This window comes from Canis lupus, chromosome 5 (genome assembly GCF_011100685.1).
Source record: "Canis lupus familiaris isolate Mischka breed German Shepherd chromosome 5, alternate assembly UU_Cfam_GSD_1.0, whole genome shotgun sequence".
NCBI lineage: Eukaryota > Metazoa > Chordata > Mammalia > Carnivora > Canidae > Canis > Canis lupus.
Genome location: NC_049226.1, coordinates 28,048,751 through 28,062,030, shown reverse-complemented (window position 1 = coordinate 28,062,030; position 13,280 = coordinate 28,048,751). Strand labels below are relative to the sequence as shown.

Sequence of the window (13,280 nt, the reverse complement as noted above, 5' to 3'; positions counted from 1 at the left end):
CAAACATTATATGGTCTCATTCATTTGGGGAATATAAATAATAGTGAAAGGGATTAAAGGGGAAAGGAAAGAAGATGAGTAGGAAATGTCAGAGAGGGAGACAGAGCATGAGAGACTCCTAACTCTGGGAAATGAACAAGGGGTGATGGAAAGGGAGGTGGGGGGGTTAGGATGACTGGGTGATGGGCACTGAGGGGGGCACTTGACCAGATGAGCACTAGGTGATATGCTATATGTTGGCAAATCGAACTCCAATAAAAAAATATACAAAAAAAAAAAAAATCTACCGCATGTATGCTGCCTGAGCAGAAGGATTTGACAGGTCAATTAATCGTCTCCCTCTCTTAAGGACTTCCACCCCTTAAACCTCAGAAGCAGAGTCTCTCCACCACCTGTGGCCCTCACGTTGGTGACATTCAGATGCAGATGCCTTGCTGGGGACTCAGGACAAGAAATGCCCAGAAGCAGTCATAGGGCAGCACGGAGCAGAGCATCCTGAAGGATGGTGCTCCTGTTCTGCTTCTCATGCTTTTCTCCATGTATATGTGTGTTTGATAGCAGAACCCACTGACACACAGGTCCTAGGGTAGGGGTTTCTCTGGCCTGGATTGCAGGTTGTACGTACTATCATGATTTCTATGAAATGACCTTTTATTTTGAACTAACATACTGTCTAAAAGCAAAGTTCTGGAGCCACACGACAGGACTTCAAATCCTGTATAAGGTCTGTATAAGTATAAGGTCTCCACTTACTGGTCATATGACCACAAACAATTCAATGTATTCTGTGCCTTAGTCTCCTTGTTTGTAAAATGGCAATATGAATAGTGTCTACCTCCCAGAGCTGTTTGATGAAGAATAAATGAACAAATACATGGGAGGTGCTCATATGAGCATGGGCAGATTTTAATGGCTGTATAAATGTTACCTCTTTTACTTCATAAAATTTTAAGTCTGATCTGTAAATCTGATTAAGTCCTATTTGTAAGAATCCATTTGTATTTAAACCTTTCACCTAGGGGCACCTGGGTGGCTCAGTAGATTAAGTATCTGCCTTGGGGTCAGGTTATGATCTCAAGGTCCTGGGATGGAGCTGCATGTTGGGCTCCTGGCTCAACAGGGAGCCTACTTCTCTCTTTCTCTCCTTCTCTCTCTCTCAAATAAATAAAATCTTAAAAAAAAATAAAACCTTTCACCTGAACAGATTTCTCTCCCTTTCTCAATAAGCAAAATCTCCAAATAAAAATAGAAAATTGTGTCTCTATATGAAAGAATCTATCCAATATAATGAAAATATTCCATTATTTACCACACATCTCCATAGAACTTCCCCAAAGAAGTACGCTTAGTCACTAAATGCTATGCATCATTGGAAACAGATGGTCATATTCAAAAGGAACATGTAAAACAGCTGTTTGTTACCTCAAACACTTATACCAGATGCAAATTTACATATATCTACAGGAACATTACACAGAGAAACTTATTTTTCACTAGTAAGGACTTCCTTCTTGTTTCTCGCCATATACATCAGTATCACAAAAGGTAAAATTTAATCACAGTAAGAGTTAATATGTAGGGCACCTGGGTGGCTCAGTGGTTGAGCATCTGCCTTTGGTTCAGGTCATGATCCTGGGGTCCTGGGATCAAGTCCCGCATCAGGTTCCCCATGGGGAGCCTGCTTCTCTTTCTGTCTATGTCTCTGCCTCTCTCTGTGTGTCTCTCATGAATAAATAAATAAATAAAATCTTTTTTTTTTTTTAAGGAGTTAACTTGTAATGAGATGTATGTATTATGTGCCTGTTTGTGTGTTAAGTAAGCACTTAATGTGTGTCACTCAGGTAAGCTATACAGCAAGCCCACAAGGGGACTCCATGGTGATCATCTTGTAAGACAGGGAAACTACAACAAGAAAGAAAAGCAGAACCTATGCTTATAAACTTTAGTTCTCATTATGACCCACTGTCCATTATAGTATGTTTGTTAGCAACTAGTTTTCTCAAGTTACCTGAGCTAACTACCAAATTACAGGCATTGAAAAAATGACTGCTGGATAAAGTTGCTCCACTTAAGACTAGGAGTTCAGAGTTAAGAACATGAGGAGAAGAAAACATCTACCATGTTTATATGGGTAAATGAAAGTATTTGGTCAGTTATTTCACTAACCCACATAAGACTATTCTTGTAAAAGAAACATGTTGTTTGCATCTCCAATTATTCAAACTGTCTTGTAAATGTTCTCATACTTTCCAAATGCTCATTCAGCTTTGCAGGCCATTTTCTGTATGTGCACTCAGCAATCGTCTAGAGAGAGGTGATGGCTCATAGAACTCAACTGCACAAGCACATTGCCTGCAAACAACCCTAATGTCACAAGGAAATAAAGCTGAGGGACAGTATGAGTGGATGAAGTACAGAGTTGTCACATAAAAGTATTCCTGGAAATTCTTGCTGTGTTTTGATGGAGAATTCAAACTTCTTTGAAGAAAAGTGAAATTTCTAAGTGTGTTACCTGTGACATGTTTGTGGTATCAGGAATTAGGGAAAAGAACTTAAATTTGAGACTGGACTACACCAAAGTCCAGAATGGTAAGTATGGTGGCCAGAAATTCCTGATAAGTGATGGTGGGAGGGAAAAAATATAATATTCATAACACGGGAACTTTAGAAGTATTATTCAGTCTCCATTTAAAAAATCAAACCAAGACCACAGGGTATTATAAATCACATATACATCAGAAATGTACATTTTTGTACTGAGGAGCAGAAAAATCCTTGTGAGCTGACTTGAGAGCATTCAGACAAAATGCCTTAGTAAACTGTGTAATCTCAAATTTCCATGCAGTCCAGTTGTAAACAAGATGAAGTAATTCCAATTTTTCAACACTTTGGCACTGTTTGTTCGCAAAGTTCTTCATGAACCCACTAATTGATAGCATATGCTTTAATTTTTCATCTCTGAGGAATGTTATCATACCACCAAGGAACACAGCCAGACTTATATATCATAGCACACGCTGTTTCTTTTTTTGTTTGAGGGACAAAATCACTATCTCCACATTAGCATATGTTCCAAACCAAGATAGCAGAGACCACTGTTTTTGTTTCTAAAAATAGGCATAATTTATATTAATGTAGAGCACATGCTAAAGAGGAGTCTGGGTGAAATGCTGGAATTGACACACAAAAGATAAAAATCCCACGTACTCAGCCATTCAGCTAATATTGATTGGCTATTCTTTGCAAGGCATTTTGTTGCATGCTGCAAGGTAAAACGAAGAGGGGTACTGGGGTGCCTAGCTGCCTCACTTGGTACAGCATGCAACTCTTGATCCTCGGGTCATGAGTTCAAGCCCCATGTGGGCTTACTAAAAGCCCCATGTAGATTACTAAAAAAAAAAAAAAAAAAAAAAAGCCCAAAGACTATTAGTTCTAGGCCTTTCTCAAGTTTAAGGTAGAGATAATGGTAGAGATGAAACAACTCCTCCTCATTATAATTTGGGGTAGCCAGAATTCAAAGGTGACTCCTTAGGACCCATGCCTTAGTAAGACCCTCTCCCTTGAGTGGGGGCAGGGCCAGTAAAGATGAGGGGATATGACTCTCATGATAGGGCTACAAAATATGATAAAAGCTAAATAATTTTACAGATGTAATGAAGGTCCTTAACCAGTTGACTTTAGATTATCCCCAAAAAGATGAAATCAAGTGAGCCCTTTATTAAAAAAAGTTAAGAGATGAGAAGCAGCAGGGGCATTTCCTTATTGGTCTTGAAGAAGCAAACTGCTATTTTAAGGAGAAGGTCATATGGCTACAATGGAGGGTGGCCTCTGATTGCTGAAGACCTGAATCTGACAACCACAAAACAAATTCTGCTGACTACCAGTGAGCCTGGAAGAGAACCCCAGATCTCAGAGGAGACTGTAGCTCTAGTTGACATCTTAATCTTCATTTGAGCAGAGGACCCAGCTAAAACATGTTCAGATTCTTGAGCTACCAATGCTTTTGGATTACTAATATGTGTTGCTTTAACCTTGCTAAATTGGAGGTTATTCTGCAGAGATACAAAATGAATATGTAAATCAGTATAAATTAAAAATGCCCTAGAAAAGATAAAGTCTTGTGAATTTCAGAATGAAAAAACACCCAATCATAAAATTCACTAGACTTACAGTCAGGCACTCTGGAGTCACTAAATAGCTATATGACCTTTGGCAAGTTATTCAACCTCTATATCTCTAGTTTCTCCACCTAGAAAATGGTGATAACACACAGAGTTTTTGAGGGTTCAGCAAGAGATGTCTAATGTCACATGTCTAATTCTAAACCCAGCTCCTGTCAAATAGTAAGCTCTCCATAAAGTACTATGATTTCTACTGTTACTGCTATAATTATTATCACCAGCATTATCAATGTGATTATAGCAAACATGTCTTGGTCATCCACTACACATCTGATGCCTAGCCCATGCTGAAAAGTATGAATGGATGAATATATGAGTGAACTCTGGAAGGGCTCCATGGAAACTGCAGATGACTGTGAATTTGACAGCAATATGTTTTAATCATTTATTCATTGAAACAAAATTATTTAGCCTTTCTGAATCATTTTCATCACAGTGCCCAGGGCAAATACTACTCAGGGAGAACTGTCAGTGCTTGAGATGAAACACACATGGCACTGGAATTAGAGACTAGGCTGAGACAGGAAGCCTAAGAAAGCCTGTGATGGTTTGTGAAGACTCTGCAACAGCTGAGTCATGGTTTTAATGGGCACAGGAAACCATGAAACACAGGCCCCTGCCACGTCTCTTCTGCAAGCCCTAAGGTGCTGCTCCCTAAAGTCTCTGTGTTACTTGAAAAGCTGATGTCTGAAGGTCAGGCTTCTCAGCATGAATTTAGGGGTGACTGTGATCCTTCCGAGGGACCAGGGAAGCTGGACAACACTCCCTTGCCCTCACCCTAGCCCAGTCCAAGTCATCTGGATCTCCTTGGAGGGAGATTGTACATGTGTCTGGTGCCCCAGCTTGTGCAGCTGCTATCTGAGCAATGAACCCTCAGTCTCCCGGCTCTGTGAACAAGACTTACATTCAGGAGGCCCACAGGACTGGAGCAAACAAAGAAGTTCTCAACAGTCTAAACAGCACTCTTGCACAGCTATACACCTGGGCCTAGTGTAGACAAAACTGGGGAGGAGAATGCAAAAATGATCATCACCCTAGATGGGGCCTAACTGCATACCTTCCCTACTGTGGCCTGAGGGTTCAGCATCCAATCAGGCTGCATCAAGGTACTAAATGCAATCCCCTCTTTGGAACACTGCTGGGTCTTGGCACACACTCAACTACCAGGAGCCACTAGGAACAAAGAAGTGAGTTTGGACAACACAAAGTATAAGGGACAGCTTGGAGCACAGGCTGGGTTAACTGATAAGGTCCATCTTTCACCCAAGTCTACTCTGTCAAGACTGGGAGAGGTGGTTGTGCATATTTATCTAATGCACAGAAACTGACATGAAAGTCAAGGAAACTGAAGAAACAGGAATATGTTTCAAACATGAGAAAGAGATAAAACTCTAGACAAAGAACCCAGCAAAACAGAGGTTAAGTGATGTATCTGATAGCAAGCTCAAAGTAATGCTCATAAGGATGCTCACTGAAGTCAGAAGAACATGCATAAGCCAAGTGAGAATTTCAACAAAGAGAATATTTTAAAAGTACCAAACAAATCAAGAACCAAAGAATATAATAATTAAACCAAAATAAGTCAGCAGAAGGGTTTAATAGCAGACTAGATCAAACAGATTAAAAAAAGGAGTGAAGTATAAGATGGGGCAACGGAATTTATATGAGGGGCAAATAGAAAAAATAAGTGAATATCGCCTTATGGAACACAATAAAGTGGACCAATATACACACTATAGGGGTCCCAGAAGGAAAAGAGAGAGAGAAAGGAGCAGAAAGCTTATTCAAGGAAATAATGTTTGAAAACTTTAACCTGGGGAAAGAAACTGGTATCTAGAGGAAACTCAGAATTCCAAGTAAAATGAATTCAAGGAAACTCACACGTAGACACATTGTAATTAGACTGACAAAAATTAAAGAAAAGGAGAGAATATTAAGAGTAACGAGAAAAAAAGCCTGTTACATACAAGGGAAACACCTCCCCCTCCCCCCGCAATAAGACTATCAGCAGATAAAGGTAAGAGGTAACAAGTACTGGTAAGCATGTGGAGATAAAGGAATTCTTGTGCACTGTTGGTGGAAATGAAAACTAGTACAGTCACTATGGAAATAATATGGAGGCTCCTCTAAAAATTAAAAATACAACCACCATATGATCCAGCAATCCCACCTCTGGATCTACATCCAAGGGAGTGAAAACAGGACCTCAAGAAGATATCTGCACTCTCATGTTTCCTGCAGCATTATTCAGAATAGCCAAGATATGGAAACAACCTAAGAGCATTGACAGATGAATAAAGAAAGCGATATATATATACATATATGTATACACACATACACACATATATGTGCACACATATGTACATATACAAACATATATCATATATAAATATATATACACACATATATATGTATATATATCAGTTTCTTTATTCATTCATCTGTCAATGGACATATATATTATATATATTTAAATATATTTAACATTAATAAATTAAATATATTATATATATTTAAATATTCAGCCATGAGAAAGAAGAAAATCTTAGCATTTGTAACAACATGGTCCTTGGGGGCATTAATACTAAGTGAAATAAGTCAGAGAAAGACAATACTGCACATATCATCTATATGTAGGATCTGAAATAGTCAAACTCAGAGAATGGTGGTTGCCAGGGGCTGGGGTGTAGGGGACGTAAGGAGATGTTGGTCAAAGAGTACAAACTTCTATCTATAAGATGAATAAATTCTGAGGCTCCAAAATACTTCATGATGATTATACTTAATAATACTGTATTACATACTTCAAAAGTATGTATCATATATTCACATAATACTTGCTAAAAACAGTAAATCTTAAATATTCTCATCCCAAAAAAGAAATAGTAAATATGTGATGTGACAGAAATGTAAGTGAATGCTATGGTGGCAATCATTTTACAGTATATATATTTATCAAATCAACACATTGTATACCTTAAATTTACACAATGCTTTATGTCAAATATATAACAAAAAAGCTGAAAAAATAAAATAGAATTCACTGCAGTGATGTAACAAAACTCTGATCATGGCTGAGGGGTGGCAACCATTATGTGTATCTCCAAAAAATGCTTTTTTATCCTAGTGCAAAGAGTTTTAACTCAAGAAAAATAACACTTCTGTTTTTTGAGTGAAATTCTACAGGAGGAAATGTTCCCACGGTGTTTATTATTAAAAGTACAAGAATTCGAGGTATTTATTAATATAACAAAAACAATGGCTATAACCACATAAACAACATGATTCCTAATAGATTGAATGTTTATTTCCTACTATTCTCCAGGTCTTAAAATTCCCACTCAGGAAAACTAAAATTATATACACAAACAGCATTCGTAACAAAACCATCCTTTAATAGGACCTATTTATTGATTATTTCTTCTCAAACAATTCACTCCCACTCTCCACCATTCTTGGTTCTGGATATCTCTGGCAATATTCTATTGAAAGAAACTAAGGCTGGGAAAATCTAAGAAATGCTGATAATGGAGAGTGCAGGGAAAATTTTAGACAACTTCTACTCTACAGTTTAGATGGATTATCTATTTTAGGAGACACAGAGAAGAAGAGTAAATAGTAATTAACCTCTTAAAATATACAGATCCAATACGGATCTGAAACTCTAAGACCCATAATTAACTGGGAATTTAAAAATTAAGTATGGTTATAAGTCATGGCAAAATAACTCAGAAGTTTAAACATCTATTATTACTACATCTAAACCTACTCCAAGAGGTAGCTTGTAACCTGTACAACATGTTACAGAAATATGCTTCCATAAATTTTAGGTCTTCAGTTAAGAATTTTATTCATATTCTACTTACACATCAATCTCAAATAAGAATGTAAGACCAATGTGACTTTCCAATTTTTGGATCTCCATGATGTCTGTTATTTCAAAAATCAGAAATGCAAAGTTGTTTATTACATTTTCTAACTATTTCAAATGATGAAAGAAACTATAAAGCAGAATTAGTAGGACAAGAACCCATGACGCGTTTTTAAAAATTAAGAATCAAACGTAGTTAAAAGAGGTCTCTACTCAGTGGGAATATGTGGCTGGCCTTGCCATCATTGTTTAGTAAGAACAACTTTAAAAATTAATTTTGTAGGAGGGGAACTGTCTACATCAAAGGTTATAAGTTCCTCAGAAATCAAGAAGGTATTATTGATTCATTTTCAATCATTTAAAAAACATTGACGGAACACCTCTTTTTTGTTTGATACTGTAATGGGCACTGGGGATGCAGCCATGTCCAAGCCAAGCTTCTGCCCACATAAAGCCTCACTTTACTAGGAGTGCTGATAATAGATTAAGTTATGTAATATGGGAAAATACACCAGATCTGAGTTTGAGTTGTGAAGGGTGACCAGGAAGGAGCTGAAAAGGAAAACAGTGGTTGGGCAAGACCCGCCCAAGGAGATATTAAACAATCTTACTGATCAGTCAACTAAATGAGCACGTGATTTAATTTTGAGTGTAATTTAAAATGATTCTACAGGGGTTCCTGGGTGACTCAGTGATTGAGTGTCTGCCTAGCAATCCCAGGGTCTGGGATTGAGTCCTATATCTGGCTCCCCGCAAGGAGCCTGCTTCTCCCTCTGCCTATGTCTCTGCCTCTTTCTCTGTGTCTCTCATGAATAAATAAATACAATATTTAAAAAATTAATAAATTAATAAGTAAAAAATAAAATGATTCTACAAAATTATTTTGCCAAACTGGTTAAGGTAAATCTTGCAGTACTAGACCTATTAATGTTAGTTGGCAATAATCAACAACAATGTGACAGGTTGTCAGACCAGAGGATAAAACTGATTTTAAACTAACTTTTTATAAATCATAGAGTAAACCAGAGATTTAAGAATAAAATAAAAGTGGGTCCCTTGGGGGGTGCAGTCTATTGAGCGAGCTTTCAAGTTTTGGTTTCAGCTCAGGTCATGATCTCAGGGTTGCAAGACTGAGCTCCATGTTCAGTGCAAAGTCTGCTTAAGTTTCTCCCCAACTGCCAGTCCCCGCCTCCCCCTCAATCTCTCTATATATATCTAAAATAAATAAATAGTTTTTTGAAAAGAAGAATATAGAAGTACAATTCAACTCAATTAATATACATTTTATTAGAGCAGAAGTTTTTGTCTGTTTGGGTCACTACTATGTCCCCAGTGCTTAGAACCATGCCCAGCAAGCAGGGGTTCCATATTAGTTGAATATTTATTGAATGAACACAACACACACACAAAAACCTGAATATCCCATATTTATAAAAAGCACCAAGGATAAGGCAAAAAAAAAAAAAAAAAAGTACAGGAAACCATCCCTTCCATCCCTGTATAAGTAACAGCTTCTCCAATCAGGAGAAGCTGAGCCATTTATAAAACATGGCAGAACACAGTAAGAATAGTTCTTTGCAAGCACAGTGAGAAAGGAAGAGAGAGGGAACAAAGAAGAGCCATGGATTGATTCCAATGAGGAAAAGAGGAATGACTTTGAGAAGGAAGTAATGTTTCTGTAGGCTGTGGAACTGGAAAAGTTTGGAGGAATGACAAAGGCTACATCAAAGACACTTGTTGACCAAGCAATTTTGACTTTAACAGGAATTACACACAAAACAACAGATGTTTCAAAGCACAGAGAAAAGAAAGAGCAGCTCCCACCCAAGAAGGAGCCAGTAGTCGGCTATGACTGAAGAGACCATCGGATAAGCAGACGGGGAGAATGTGCCATGGAGGCCTTCAGGGCCACCTGTGTCACCCGAGATTGAGGTTGAGAACTCTAACCTAGAGACGCTCCTGGTTCTCTCACGAGTCTACCAAGGCAGAATAAGTTCTCAACTCAATGTGGTATCACATACATATTTAAGACATGTTCCTCACAAAGCATATTTCAGAACACATGCTACTTTGTCCACTGAAGGAGGACAGGTGAATCTTTGACATGAACAGAACCAATCTGTTTTGCAATGAAGCTACAACACACAGTCTAGAAAAATCATTTCTAAGTGATAACTCAACATATTGAGGTTTCCAACATTTTGTACCCTAAAGACTGCCAAATGTTCCTGTGGTTTCGTTATGCCCCACATCACCCTTCCACCAGTAAAAAACTTTCCAAAGTTTGTCACCAAATTTGGGAAATCCTATCTGCAAGAATTAAAACTGCAATTCATCAATGGCTTATACATACTATAAACAGATAAATATATCTGATATTTATTCAGTGCAAATACTGAATAAAGCTCTATATAAACCCAGAAGAAAAATACCCATTTGGAAATGATGGAACATTTTCTTTCTCTGGGCCTCATCCTCCTTAGCGGTGAGGCAGGGGCCATTTCTGGTGTTCTTGAACATACCACCCAGCTAAGTGAGTCACCCGTTCCATGAAACTTTCCACCTGTGGCTAAAAGAAGGCTCTGACCCATTCCTTCTGCTTTCATTAGTAATACAGCTGCATGATTTTGCTTTCCATTCCAGATAACAATGTTCTCTACATATTTGAAGAAAGTTCTGATGCTTAAGTTTAGCTAAATGACAGATGTGCAAAATAACCTTTTTTTAAACAAACCATGGCTACAATAAAATGGATCAAAAAAAAAAAAAACCCACCCCAAAAAGCAAAGAAAGACACCTGCTTTAAGGAGGTCTATCTTGGTCAAATCCAGAGAAAGTGTACAAGAGAACTTCTTCAGAAAAAAAAAAAAAAAAAAAAAAAAAAAACAAGCAAAGCAGAACAAAACAGGTCTGAAAACTTTATCCTACTAAAAAGCTAGGGCTTTCAAGGTCAAGGAGGGCAGCCTATGGGAATAAATGTTTTGACCATAGCATATGATCCATGTTTCTCGGTGACTTCCATATTTGGAATTTCAAAATCATGGGTTGGAAAACTTCAAAAACAAAAGAATTACAAAATCCTGCCAGTGTATGAAATAATGTCCTATCAGAGATGTTTTTACTGAGAAACTGACTAAGCTTTAAGGTTCCTCCTTGCAAGGTTCTGGGAGAGGCCCTAGCAATGTGGTTACCATATCATATGTTTTAGTAAATTTTGCAAAAGATACTGTGAATGCAATCAACTAAGACCACTGCCTCCTTCCATTCTTTATATGCTCCATCAGGCCCTCCTCGTGTTAGGTGATGATGGAGTGTGTGGAGGAGGTACTGCAAGTCCTGCTAAGGAAAGCTGAGTTTAGTTTGCATTTAATGGGCTACATTTATACAGTCCATGACCATGTCCTTGTATAGGCAATTTGATACTGTCTTAGTGTACGAATGGCTTCCAGAAACATCCTACTACCTCCCGTGCTGATTCCCCATGCCCCTGTTGTCAGGACATGGAATTGTAAAGGTAAAGATTCTGTTAGAGACCAGAGTAGGTCCTCTGGAGCCTGCTACCAGAAGAACAGAAGTAGTGGAGGAGGAGCAAGGTTTGAAATGTATGTAGTCAGTGACTATGGAAAAACCTTTCAAATACTCTAGCGCAGGGGATCCCTGGGTGGCGTAGCAGTTTGGCACCTGCCTTTGGCCGGGGACGTAATCCTGGAGACCTGGGATCGAGTCCCATATCGGGCTCCCTGCATGGAGCCTGCTTCTCCCTCTGCCTGTGTCTCTGCCTCTCTCTCTCTCTGTGTCTATCCTGAATAAATAAATAAAATCTTTAAAAAAATAAAATAAAAATAAATAAATCCTCTAGCTCATATATAAAAGACACTTGAAGATTTGCGACAATCTCAGGAAAACACTGGAATCACTAGTAACAGGTTGTGATGCTGAGAGAAACTTTTCCAAACTACTAACAAAAGAAAGGAAAAAACTGATTAGCCATTCTAGAAGAAAGCTTGCATGAATTTTATATTCTCATTACAGAAAATGAAATGACAACAGTCATGGTCATATGAAGAAATAGTCCAAGAGTACATGGTCAAAAAATACAGAAGAGCATTATAAAGCAATGTCAGCCATAATTTAATATTAAATATTATATAATATTAAATATTATATATATACAATATGTATACATATATATATATAAACTTTCCTAGTTTTTGGATCTCAGTGGTACTTATTAGCATTTTTTGTATGTAATCTGCTGTTATTCATTCTTCTCATTCTAACTATATTTGCACTGTCATACCTGAATTTCTATTTTCCCATTTCCCAAAAGTTGTATAAGATTAAACCCATACAAAACTTAGATGATTCCTTGCCCTCGGGTCAATTCATGGTCCATCTCTCTTGATGACTTCATATGAAAAAATCTGACAGGTAATTTAAAGAAAAAATTTTAATTCCTACATAGATGTAGAGGAGTGTGAGATGGAGAGTTTGGCACCTTTCTGATGCTCTCTGTTCCATGACAGATCAGTAAGGAACACTCTGGGAAGAGAGCATCATTTCTGAACCTGGGGTTGGGGGTCTGTCTCCAGGTGGTGCTGGTCTGGTGTGGCCATGCTGGGGGCCAGGGAGGATGAAGCCACAGCACACACCTGTCTCCATCAGTTTCCATGACTGCTACAACAAACTGCCCCGAGCCTTAAGTTAATATAGGTTTATTATCTCACAGTTGTATAGGTTAGAAGTCCAAAATGAGCCTCACTGGGCTAAGATCAGGGTGTTGCTGAGTTACATTCTTTAGGAGACTGTGGAGGAACCTCTTCCAACTCCTGGATGCCGCCTAGGTTCCCTGGGTCCTGGTCCCCTTCCTGCAACTTGGACGTGAGGCTGGATTCCCCCTATGCTGTCATGTCTCTGGTTCTCACCCTTCTGACTCCTCCTCCACTGCTGAGGACCCATATAATCACACTGGGGCCATCAGGTTCTCCAGAAAAATCTCCCTCTGTCTCAAAGACAGCCGATTAGCAACCTTAATTCCAAACCAGCTTAATACCTCCCAAAGCAGTGTATTTAAATTCTAGGAAGCAGTATTTGTGAGAAGTGAAAGATTTCCGTTTTAATCTAAAAAAACAATTGATGATACAAAGTTACAGCACACATCACCATCTTTTGTAATCTCCTGCTGCTTTTCATTAAAAACAGAACTCTGAATCTAAATAGATTAGATT

General features: G+C 38.2%; 1 protein-coding gene across 2 annotated transcripts in view; it reads right to left on the bottom strand.

The window, feature by feature from the left end:
• The window catches only part of PDGFD (platelet derived growth factor D), a 227,963-nt gene that overhangs the window by 171,472 nt on the left and 43,211 nt on the right, over positions 1-13,280 (bottom strand). The window lies entirely within an intron of this gene.